The sequence below is a fragment of the Cricetulus griseus genome, chromosome 8, assembly GCF_003668045.3.
Source record: "Cricetulus griseus strain 17A/GY chromosome 8, alternate assembly CriGri-PICRH-1.0, whole genome shotgun sequence".
In the NCBI taxonomy this organism is placed as follows: Eukaryota; Metazoa; Chordata; class Mammalia; order Rodentia; family Cricetidae; genus Cricetulus; species Cricetulus griseus.
In genome coordinates, this window is record NC_048601.1 from 2,814,589 (window position 1) to 2,827,780 (window position 13,192).

Consider the following 13,192-nt stretch of genomic DNA (forward strand, 5'->3'; position numbering starts at 1 on the left):
AGGCACATCCAGATACAAACTGTTTGAAGGGAAAACTCCCTCCCGCCCCATCTGTAAAACAGAAGCAATGCTTACATGGATGGCCCTCATAATTAACTGAGATAACACAACTGAAGTTCTCATTGTAAAGTACAATTTAAAAAACAACCGTATACCAAATGATTGTTGATAATCAAGCCTAGCATTAGAAGACTCAAAGTATCAAATGAGTTAGGCTGGACAACCTAAACTTATAGGGGATAAGCAGGGACTTGTAGGGACACAGCAGCTAAGCATTTAAAAATCTACAAAGCAGATAACCAGAGTCCTGGTAGAGTTCTTTGGCTGAGCTCTGAAGGGAAGACCAATTTCATCTGGGAAAGCAAAAAGGAAGAGGGCTCATACCTGTCAAGTTAGCCAGAGGTGGGTCCCTCTGCACAGAAGCAGGAAAGGAGAGCTTGGAAAGAGATCAAGATCAGGTGAGGGGACATGGTGTCACCGTTCTGACAACAGCTAGGAAAAACCCAAGATTTCTTTTCCTAAAGAAGTAAACAAGGGCTGCTACAAAACACATCTTCAACTTCTGTAACAAATCTCTCAGAGCTAAAGATGTACATTCTGACTGTTAGGCCAGAGTTCACTGAAAACAGACAAACAAATGCTTAGAGCTGTGTGACCGAAGGTAATGATTTCACCAGAACAGAAGTCAACCTGCCATAAATATAAACAATGTCTTTATCTCCAAGTCCAGTTCACCTGGCTCTTCCACTCATGGTTTACCAAAGTGAAAACCCACAGGAGTCAGAGCTTTTTCTAAATCTTAATCTCAGTAAGCAAAAATTACTGGACAAAATGCTGGCTAAAATTTCTTGAAGACTGTGTAGGCCATGTCATACCGATCTCAGTACAGTCTCTACCTTAGGCTTACCTGTGTGAGGACTCTGATGTAAGCCAGAGCAACCACAGGCAGGTAGCATATGCAGCATGAATACTCTGGGGCAAAGGGATGATTCCCACCCCAGGCAAATGGAGGACAGCGTGAGATTTCATCATGCTACTAAGAATGGCACATGATTTAAACATAAAAAAAAAGTTTATTTCTGGAATCTTTAATTTAATGTAGCTGGACCGTGGCTGACTGCCGATAACCAAAACAGCAAAATGCAAAAACCAATCATAAAGGGATATCACCGTACCACACACTCTTAATTAGTGGATTGATTTGCTCTTCTGCTCCTGATGTCATCACCACAACAAATCTGAAATACCACAACCCAACATCTTTTCAGCAGAAGCTCTGACTGGAAATAACCAGTTAAAATGAAGACCAACAGCAACCTTATCCAAAGTAGCATCTAATGCAATGGCTTCTGCCTCACAAGCCCTTTCCTGTAGAACGTTTCCTGGTACATTGGTAGCTTTAGCCAGTATCTGAGTGTGGCACCAAAACCAGCTGTTTCTCACCCCTTAGAATGCGCAAGCTTCCCCAAGAAGCTAGCCCAGGAGCCATTAAGCCATTAAGTCTGGTTGTCTAAAAAAATTCCTTCTTCAAACAAGCAAAGTTTTCCTTTGTCTGATTTTCTTTTCTTTCCTTTTTTTTTTTTTTTTTTTTTTTGCCACTACTTTCCACTTCAATAAATTAGCTGACTGCCCCAAGACACATCCTGGTAAATATGCCACTTTGCATTGTTTTAGATGAGAGACTTCTGTCATTATTTCAAGTTTTTCCTCTTGACCAATAAATCCCTAGAGCCAGCTCCTCTGGGACCAGAGCAGCTTGTCTGTGAATTTCCTTTCACTGCTTCCTACTCTATTGAAGACGTCCTTCGGCCTGCGGAGAACTTACTCAACACCTAACCCTTCCCATGGTATTTCCCCACTTCCCTGAGAAGGGTTTTCTAGAATTCAGAGTTAGCCCAGCACCTTCCACCCCATTTTGCTTCTCTCCCCTCTTCTCGCATTCTCTCGTGATCACAACCCCAGCACTAGGTCATGCCTCTCCCATCAGTCCCTTGAGGGAACAGACAAAATGACCACCTGCAGCTTGTTACTTTCCATGTAGTCCTCAGTGCTCAAACTGCTCTCTGTGAGCTTACAAAATGCCCTGGCAGACTCCCCAGTCTACCCTTGCTTCCTGAGATGGCATGAACAATGACAACACAGGGTTCGACCCTTCCTTTGGCCACCATTTTTTTTTTTAAATGGTTCCTGCTCTACCTTCCTGGGTAGCTTTTATTTTGCCTGACCACTCCTAAATGTCACATGTTCCCTGGATGTTGGGTATTTGCTTCTCTTTATTTTACATACTTTTCTTTGGGATTCAGTTCATCCACTCTTAGCTTTTACATGACAGCCCTATGGAGACAGCTATCAACCCAGGAAGTCTGCTCACACTTCAAAATCAAGTTCCTAGTTTTTGCTTAAAATCATGTGGGTAATTATCAACTCACAATTTTTTTTAAGATGTATTTGAGTGTATGTCTATGGGAATATATGGACATGTGTTTATGCAGATGCGAACACATGCAGAGACCAGAAGAGGATATCGAATATACCCTCTCTATCTATCACTTGGCCACCACCACCCTTTGAGGTGGGGGGGGGTCTCACCTTGAATCTGGGGCTCATATTTCCTAGCTGGACTGGAAGCCAGAAAGCCACAATCCTCTCTCAGCCTCTCTCAGAGCTGGATTACAGACATTTGCAGAGATGCCTGGCCTATTGCGTGGATGCTGGGATGCAAACTCCAGTCTTTGTGGCTTGAGAACAAGCACTCTTAAGCACTGAGCCATCTCCCCAGCCACCACCTAACAATGCTTAAAAGCCTTTAGTATACATACCACTTAGAAAGCCAAACAAGAGGCAGGACTACGGCCTGGAACTCTACCTACCTTAACTTAGTGACTAAGGATCCATCTGATTTATAGTAGGGTACTCCCATGCCCACCCAAACTAAGCTGACACACTCTACATGACCTTTGACAAAAGTTGCTGAACCTCTCTCTCAGTGCCTTTGAGTCCTTGGATGTAAAGAACACATGACAGCAATACTTTCTTCTAAAGAAAATGCAGAGAGAAAAAGAAGAAAACACACACACAAAAAAAAAAAAAAGAAAAAGAAAATGCAAGGATTGAGTTAAAACATGTAAGATGCTGACAAGTGTTTACTGCACATCAAGAGCTAGGTAAGCATTAGCTGCTCTCACTGACACTTTTATTCACTTAAAAACCTAGTGAGATGATTATTTTATTAATTTATACAGTGAGAACACAAAGGTTGATGATGATTGTGCATGAATCACAGTGTGATCTCCAATTCTAAAAAACTCAAACTTAACTCATATTTCCCATTAAAATTCCAGTTTTCCATATGTGCTCCTCTTGGCTAAGGGTCATTTATTCTCTCTAGTCCCATTTTCACTTATACATCTAGTGATACCCAACATACTATTTCCAAACCTTTCTCCATAATCACCCTCTTCCACACCTTAAAAAAAAAAAAAAAAAAAAAAAAAAAGATCCCCAGCCGGGCGTTGGTGGTGCACTCCTTTAATCCCAGCACTTGGGAGGCAGAGGCAAGTGGAGCTCTGTGAGTTTGAGACCAGCCTGGTCTAAAAGAGCTAGTTCCAGGACAGCCTCCAAAAAACAAAAAGCAAAAAAATCCCCAAGTAGGAGTAGCTTGTCAGATATTCAATGAAACAATAACAATATCTGTCACCAATCCAGGGCAAGTTGCTTGCCAAGAATAAAGTCCTTCACAGACATTATCATAATTAATCCTCATAACCACCCAACTACTCCCAGGTCACAGTCAATTTAATTAACAAAAATCACATAGCTAGTAAGGGCAAGGGATTCGAATCTACAACCATCTGGCTACAGAGCACACGCCCTTCATTCCTGTTGGGCGTAGCTAATAAAACCTTCTTAAGCTCATCCTTTACTTTCTCAGAGTGGGACAGCAGACTCCTGGGTGTTCTGGTTCAGGAAGGTGGAACTAGAATGAGAACAGACACACGAAACGGCCTTTGTGACACTGACCCAACACCCAGCGACCCAACCCAGGTTAGCTGAGAAGTTACTTGGAGAAAAACTAGTGAGTTTCTTACTTACTCATCTCCCTTCTTCAGGGTCCCTACAACACGTTCCTTCCATCACAGCTAACATCTTCCACTACAGCTAACATCTCTATGCCATATATGCCAGGAGCTGTGAAGAAATGGGCAGATGAAATCTAGGATATTGGATCAGAATACAAACCCCATCTACTTCTGGCCTCCAGTTAACTTCCCATCTCCACTTTCTAAACTCTCAAGCTTTCTATCCTCAGTGACGTTTTTATTCATTTGACTCATTAGTTCCAATGATTTCTAATCCGTGCAAAAATTCACAACATAAACATCAACACTACCACTTTACAGACAGGGAAACTAAAGTTGAGAGAGCTTAGTGACTTGCCAATATTAACCAGTCATAAACAGCAAGGCAAGACTTCTAGTTGAGGGCCTGTGAGCCTCACACAGAATGATGTCATTTAATTGTCAAAAGAAAAACCTGTTTTGTTTTGTTTTGTTCTGATCTAAACTGGGTTAAAGCCACAACTGGCTTCAAGTCACTGACCCCTACATGGTGATGTAAAGGGCATGTCATTTTAAGAACCAAAGTCCCTAAGCGGAGAAAATGATCCAGAACCTCAATTCTGTATTGAGAAGCTTTCCCGGTTGTGCAGTTCCATTCTGAGGAAGGTGGGGGACGGGAGAATGTGAAAGTTTGACAAAAACATCCAAGCAGCTGACTTGAAGGAAACAGTGAGTCCAAAGTAACTTCACACATACGTCCCAGCGGACTCACAGGTCCAGCCAGATAGTTTCCTGATTCATCACTGTTTCCCCCTCTCCTTACCCTCCCCACAGGCTCACAGGCTCTTCCATCACTCATAAGAGAAAGTAGAACATGTTCAAATTCCAATTGTTCTGAAAGTCAGCATCTTAGAAAAAGATAATGGCTGCAGGAACGTCCTTTGTTCAACTCCACCTATACAGTAGGCCATTATGTGATTAAAAACAACAAGAACAAGCCATCAAGTTCTTCCTGTTTTCATGGTCTTCTAAATAAAGTAAATTTAATAAAATTTCCCTACCAAAAAAACCCATGTAACTCTGTAGCAGTAAGATAACATTTATCCCAAGTAAATAAGAGTAACAGCAAAAGTAATATAATAGGCTTTCCAAGAACTACCTTTTTCCCTAAAGGATTTGATCCCTTCTCTATATATAAAAATCTGGCCACTGAAAACAACATCTTTTTTTAATATTATTTTATGGTCTGACAATTTCATACATGTATACAATATGCCTTGATCATATCCACCACCACCCTACTCCCCTTTTCCTCTCCCCTGGGATACCCTACACACACACACACACACACACACACACACACACACCTACCTCTCTCACTTTCGTGATATGTGGGAGAGTGTGTGTGGGGGGGTGTGGCCCATCCATTCGTGGGTATAGGACCTTCCATTGGAGCAACCCACCAGAGGCCACACCCCAAAGACTTGCTTCTCTTGAAGACAATAGCTCCTCAGCTAGGAGTGAGACCTCATGAGCCCTTCCCCCTGAAAGCAGCACCAGCTTTAATCTCATTTTCATCTAATTAAGTTTGCCCTGTTATCAAAAACACATGCACTATGAACAGCATACCTGCTTTCCTGAAGACATGTGCTTTGATTAATTAGACAACAGGTAAAACTACCCATTCACACTCAAGCTAATGGGGTGTCCCATAAAATTTACAGTAAACCCCAAACATTACAGTGTCTGATCTTCCCCCTACATGCTTCATACCTGAGCTATGAGCCTTTGCCATGACCTGTACCCTGTGCACCTTAAGTTCATACAATCCCTGCATTCATGGCCATGTTCAGGTGTCCTGCCGCACAGAAAGCACTAAATAGTCTGTCTATTCTCAACCCCTTAAACTTGCCAACAAAAACAAAGACGTGTGTGTGGGCTGATCAAAATGTGAGCCACACCACGTTCCAACGAGACACATAAGCCCAGTGCAGTCACACACTGTGACAACAAACCCACCCCCCACTCAGAGTCCAGACCTCCATTTCAGAAATAGAAACTGCTCCACATTTAATTCAGACTCTCCCTTCTCATCCTGAAACTGTTTAACAAGTGTGTAAACATAAATCTTCTCACAGAGGCCAATTTTTAATCTAAAATCCAACTGCTTGGTATTTCAGCTCCTTCAAAGCAGAAAAGGAACCCTCACCACTTTGCTTTCTAGCAACAATATAATTACTGCATATCAAAGAATGTAAAAAAAAATCGAAGTCTTTGAATTCTGTAGGGTGGGTTAATTCAGTTTAGGGATATTTTTTTTTAGCCATGAGCTCTATTTAATGAACATTAATCTCTGTGATATATGTGACAAAAGCTGTAGGGGTTTTAGTAGGCAATAGGTTCTGACATGCACTGCAATAAATCTGAGTAATAAGTAATGTAACAGATGAGGGAACTATACAAGCCCACAGACGTTTTTGGACAGCTTGATTATTGATTTAATTGTAATTTTATGAACTTTTAGTTGCACCAAAATGCTGGCCAGAAGACACTTTGTTTGCTTTATTTCTAAACTTTGCATCTCTCATTTAAACTCAACTGTTTGACAATGGTTTCTAAAGAGAGAGCTCGGTTTGGTTTCCAGCAGCTAAGCGACAGCTCACAAATGTCTGTAACTCCAGTTCTAGGTGCCCCAAAGCCTTCTTCAGGCCTCCAAGGGCACTAGGTAAGTGGTGCAGAGACATAAGTGCAGGCAAAACATCTGTTCACGTTAAATAAAAATAAACTGTTTCCATTCGAGGAGGGGATGGAGATCTTTATGTTCTTTTCTCTTCTTTTTTATTTTTTAGAATTGGGACTTTCTAAAAGACCTTACGATGGCTGCTGACGTGTGATGCATGACTGCCTCAACTTCAGAACCAATAGGACTTTCTAGAAAAAAAAAAAAAAAACTCTAAAAATAAAATGATTATACGATGTTTCTAGCTCCTGTTTTGACTTTTTGTAAAGATAAAGACTCAATGCACAGGGCTGGGGAAACGGTTCTGTTGACAGAGTGCTTGCCATAAAAGCATGAGGACCTGAGCCTGGGTCCCCATCACCCATAGCAGCACAAACCTAACTTAATCCCAGAGCTGGAGATGTAGGAAAATCTCTGGAGCTGCTGAGTCAGGGAGCCTAGCCAAACTGAAAAAGACACCTGGCATCAACCCCTGGCCTTTCACACATACATGCACACTCCCACATGTACACATACACATTTACACGCACACACATGCACACACATACATTCACACGTACACATGTACACACGCACACAAAAGAAAAAGAAATCAAGACACAGACCCAAGCATGAATGGATATGCAGTCATTAACTAACTCATTTACTCACTGTTTTGTAAAGGTAATTCAGACCAGGACAGAGAAATGTAACATCTTCAAAAAGACAGAATGTTAAATAAAGTTTTCCTTCAGTTAAGTGTGAAAATTGAGCACTAGAGATGAAAACCTCAAAAGCTCATTTAAGTCCAGCCGTTGGTGGCGCACGCCTTTAATCCCAGCACTCAGGAGGCAGAGGCAGGCAGATCTCTGTGAGTTCAAGGCCAGCCTGGTCTCCTGAGAGAGTGCCAGGATAGGCTCCAAAGCTACACAGAGAAATCCTGTCTTGAGAAACCAAAAAAAAAAAAAAGGAACTGAATCAAAACCTAGTCTCATCTTTCCCGATTAGCTTATATATCTCTCAACATCTCCTTTTTTTCGTACATTTATTTATTTAGTGTGTGGCCCCCACACACACACGCTATAAGGAGCTGGGTCTGGAAGACAACTTGAGGGACCCAGTTCTCTCCTACCATTCTTAGTTCCAGAGACTGGCAGCAAGTGCCTTTGCCTACTGAGCAATCTCACTGGTCCAAGAACTCTCCTTTAAAAGTACCAAGCTGGCACAGGGGTTAAGATCACTGGTGGCTCCTGCACAGAACCTAGGTTCTGTCCCCAGCACCCACATGGGGTTTCATAATCCTCTGTAATCCCAGTTCCAGGGATTCTGACACCCTCTTCTGGGCTCCTTGGGCACTGCACAGTGTGGAGTGCACATATACACATGCAGGTAATAAGCTCATATACATGAAATAAAAGACAAAAGTACCATGTTTTACTATACCCCATCTGCCCTCATAAACATGAACTGAAAAAGGGAAATAGTATTTCAAAGTAAGTACGCACTGTAACTGTTATTACTCAAAAAAGTTGTTTTAAAACTTGTCAATAACTAACACACACACACACACACACACACACACACACATACATGCTAAAGATACTTACTGCTTAATTTGCATGGTTTTGGAGGTTCCGTCTTTCAGCTGCAGGATGCCGTTATCAACCAAGGCTACACAGTGCTCACCTTAGTGTCCACAAGGAACTCCACTTTTTTCTTTTCTAATAAAAGTCCACTAGAAAATGCAGTATGTTTTATATACATTCACTGAACATAAGTACCAAAATTTTGCCTAATATGATTGCTCAGCCATTAGCTATTCCTATGCTTAATTCAAAAACACAAACCAAAATTAAAAGGTTCTATTCCTGTAAAGCATATACTACTTACTCCCTTTCCAAAAGCCCTGTTCTCGCTGGGTATGACAGCGTGCGTGCGCACACGCACACCACACACACACACACACACACACACACACACACACGCACGCACGCACGCACGCACGCGCACGCACGCACGCACGCACGCACGCAACGCACGCACACACACACACACACACACACACACACACACACACCACACCACACACACACACACACACACACCACACACACACACACCACACACACACCACACACACCACACACACACACACACACACACACCACACACACACACACACACACACACACCACACACACACACACACACACACACACACACAACACACACACACACACACACACACACACACACACACACGTAAAGACAATGGGGGCAAGAGGATCAAAAGTTCAGGCTTGGAGATGGCTCAGCGGTTAAGAACACTGGCAGCTCTTCCAGGGGTCCTGAGTTCAATTCCTAGCACCCACAAGGCAGCTCACACCTGTCTGTAACTCAAGTTCCAGGGGATTGACTCCTTTACAAAGACATGTGTGTCAACACCAATGCACATAAAAAGTACAACTTAAAAAAAAAAAAAAAAGGAAGATCAAAAGTTCAAGGCCAGCCTGGGCTACATGGTGAGAGCCTGTCTCAAAGAAGACAGAGGGCAGTGGTGAGATCCTGGCCAAAAGGCTGCTCTTCTCACACCCTGTGCTGTCTCATCATCTGAAGAACCGACAGCAATACGGATACAAACCAGGCTGTTTGGAAAACACAGCAAAGGAAACACAAATGTCCTGTCCAGGTTTGGCGGTTTGGCTATAGAGACATCTTTTAAATTCCATCTTTAAAACCCTCTCTCCCCACACACACTTCCCAACTTGGGTTTTCTAAACGAAATGTAATGTTATGACTTTATTTCCCCAGCCCCTGGAAATGCCCTTTAGGTCAGAGTCTGGGATGCAGCTTTTGACTAACAATGAAGTCCACTCCTACTTCCTCCAGACCTGGCTACCAGAGACTCCTCACTGCTGAGGAACTGCTTGCTGCCCCAAAGGGGAAACTGGCTCCACTCAGAAGTCTCAGCTATGCGCTTTCTTATTCTTGCTCTAAAAGAGCCCTGAACCGCTGATAGAGCCAGGGTTAGAATCAGTGTCTTCAGAACTAATCCCACCCCCCAGAAAGTCAATCACACTCAGTGACCCGTGCACAGAAAATCTCCAAGCAAGAAAAGGGGTTTGAAACAAGAAATAAGAATCAGAACCCTACCAACAGGAAAGCAAAGACAATTGCTTTCTCTAGTTAACAGATTTTTTGACTTCCCTTTGCATTGCTCTCAATTCTTTCACTTAAACGACATGCTGTAGTGGGTAAGGGAACTGGGAAAATATAACTATTTTCTATTTATTTTCTGGGGATGGTGATTCACAAAAATATCTGTAGTGTTTTTAAATATTCTTCACTCCTATCCCCACCCACACATGCACTTCCCTGATGGTTCTGTCACAGAGTAGGAGACTGTGCTCAAGCACACATCTCTGATGGCACTCTCTCAAAGGCAGAGAAACTGAGACCCAGGGGCTGGAGTTCTGTGGTATTATATAGGGAATCCCGGGTTCCGCTGCAGTTCTCTGACTGGAATCTGTGGAATATTAGAGGGAGTCCAGGGTTCAGGGTCCCACTCCAGTTCCCTGACTGGAGTCTGGTGTGGGGAGATCCTGGGGTGTGAGGACCCACACGCACTTCCCTGATTGGAGTTCTGTGGAATCAAGAGTCTGTGGTGTGGTGGGGAGGGGAATCTGAGTTGTGAGATGGGGCGCATACTTCCCAGGCTGAGTGAGTCTGTGGTGTGGTAGGGAGCCCATGATGTAAGACTATGCACACTTCTCTGACTGGAGTTCTGTGGTATTTAATAGTCTGGGGTGTTCGAGTCCCAGCACACTGCCCTGACTGGAGTCTGTGGAGTGGAGGGGGAGCCCGGGTGTGAGCTGGGAGCACACTGCCCTGACTGGAGTCTGTGGAGTGGAGGGGGGAGTCCGGGTGTGAGCTGGGAGCACACTGCCCTGACTGGAGCCTGTGGCGTGGAGGGGAGTCCGGGTGTGAGCTGGGAGCACACTGCCCTGACTGGAGCCTGTGGCGTGGAGGGGAGTCCGGGTGTGAGCTGGGAGCACACTGCCCTGACTGGAGTTGTGTGCAGTCGGGGTGCGTGGGCCGCAGACCCAGGCGAGCCCTCCCTGTCACCCCGGGGAGCGGGGGTCCCCCGGGCGGCGAGCGCGGGTCGCAGAGGGAGCCGCCCGCGGGCTTACCTGAGGCGCAGGGCCGCCGAGCTCCACAAGTTGCCGTCCCGCCTCCCGGCGCCGGCGCGGCTGCCAGATCGCTGCTCCCGCGGCGGTCGCCCCGCGCCCTAGGCGGCGACAGGAGCCCGGGCCAGAGCACAGCGCCCGGCTGACATCACCGCCGCCCAGGTGCCGCCTCCGCCGGTCCTCCGAGGCCCGCCCGCCTGCCTGCTCGCCCGCTCGCTCGCCCGCCCGTCGCTCCGCCCCGCCCCGCCCCGTAGCCCCGCCCCCGGCTGGAGCCAGTCCCGCCCCGGCGGGAACCAGCCCCGGGGGGCGCAAGGGGCGGGGCCTCGCGCCTGCGGCGCGCTGATTGGCCCGGCGCGCCGTCACTCACTCCCAGGCGTCGCCGCCGGGGCTCCCACATTCCTGGCGGAGCCGCGCCGTGAGTGGGCGTCGGTGAGGATCGCGGGTGCCCGGACTGCGGTACCCCGGGCGCCGATCAAGAGCGGCGGGGAGCCTGGGCCGCCGCTGCCCCCGGATGGGAAGCGACGCTCACCCCGAGGGCCCCCTCCCTTTTGCGGCAAAGCCGCCGCGGACGGGGCGGACGGGAGCCCCGCGGATACAGCCGAGGCCTTGCTGGCCTCCCGCCCTGCAGCGCCGCCCCGGGAGGGGAAACGGAGGGTTTGCAGAACCTGGAGGACAGGACAGGGTCCCGGACGCCGCCTCCCTCACCTCTGCATGGTCACCTGGCGGCGCCCAACCACGTGGCTGCTTTTGCAAAATAACAAATATATAAGTAAAGTAATAAAACCTCACACACCACGAGAGCCCTCGCAAGTAAGACGGACTCTGCAGAGGGGGCGGAAATGCCACTGTTTGCTTTTTGTTTGGAGGATGGGGTCTCCACATCCCTAGGCTGATCTTGAACTCGTCAGCCTCCCGCGCGGGCCTTCCTGGGAGCCGCGCTTGCAGGCACACACTACCAACCCCAGCACTAACCCGTTTTTTAAAAGATTTATTTTTGCTGTTTGTTTTTGCTTTTTGTTGTTTTCCTCAAGAAGAGTTTCTCTTGTGTTTCTGTCCTGAAACTCCCTCTGTAGACCAAGGACAGAGATCCGTCTGCCTCTACCTTCCTGAGTGCTGGGCTGGGATTAAAGACAGGGGCCACCACACCACCAGGCTATTTTTTTTTTTAATTATATGTATGTACGTGTGTGTGCCCACGGAGGATGGAAGCACTGGCTTCCACTGGCAGTTACTGGCGTTGGAGTTAATGGACTGGCAGCTATGAAGTAAGAGCTGGGAACTGAACTGTTTCTGAAAAAAAAAAAAAAAGGAGAGAGAGAGAGAGAGATCAGAAGGGCTTAACTGTTGGGCCATCTCTGCAGCCCCTGCCCTAAACTTTCAAGTACCATAAGGTTGCTGTTGGTGCACAGCTGAAAGGGGACAGCCCTCACAACTGAGTTCAAACCACATGATAATTACTGTTGAGCCAACTGCAGTGACTGAGCTAACAATTAAGAATTAACTACTATTTACTCTCCGGTGGATAGCAGCGGTATAATAATCCTCCTGGCTGCGAAGTCAGGAAGGTTCTCAGGAACCCTTCTTTCAGGCCCTGTCCCATGTCTCTTCCCTTATCCCCCCCCCCCCCCGCCTGCCCCCCTCCCGACCCAGGACCGAATGGAATGATGAACAGTGGCTTTTATACAGAATATGTCTATAGGTGTCAAACTATAGCCATCGTCATCTAGAAGTACAATTAACTAATTTCTGTAGCTTTTTGTTGGGCTTTCGGGGTTTTTTTGGTACTCTGTACCAAAGCCTTCGCTTGCATCCCTGGCTGTACCTTCCCTACACCAAACCAAATGAGCTTCTGAAATCTTGCCTCCTCAACTACCCCTAATCTGGCTTCTGTTTTAACCCCCATCCCCACCCCGTCCAACCTTACCTATGTCCTTCATCCCTCTGTCCTGGGAACCCACCGTCCATTATAGAAACTCAGGGATGGATGGGCCGGTGTAACTGGATTGTCCCTTTTTCCAGGAAGGTCCAGGTAAGGCTTTTGTCCTCTGTCGAGACTTAGCTGGATGCCACAGTGAAAAAACAGGGCAGAGGTGGGGAGGTCTGGGAGTGGATCCTCCCCAGGTCTCTGCCAGTTCCTTGCTGTGTAACACTGGACAAGGTACTCAAATACCTATGAAACTCGAGTTACTTCCACTCCAAAGTGGGGCTGACAATGCCTATACAAAGGT

General features: G+C 46.3%; 1 protein-coding gene across 8 annotated transcripts in view; it reads right to left on the reverse strand.

The window, feature by feature from the left end:
- Window positions 1–11,162, reverse strand: part of Ppfibp1 (PPFIA binding protein 1) — a 146,771-nt gene extending 135,609 nt beyond the window's left edge. For 4 of the 8 annotated variants that reach the window (XM_027430087.2, XM_027430085.2, XM_027430082.2 and 1 more), the window contains exon 1: window positions 10,968–11,161. The gene's annotated coding sequence lies outside the window, so the exon portion shown is untranslated. Of the gene's footprint in view, window positions 1–4,092; window positions 4,189–10,967 lie in introns of all 8 variants that reach the window. The other 4 variants (XM_027430084.2, XM_027430079.2, XM_027430081.2 and 1 more) reach the window with 3 other exon arrangements.
- Window positions 11,163–13,192: the final 2,030 nt, after the last annotated feature.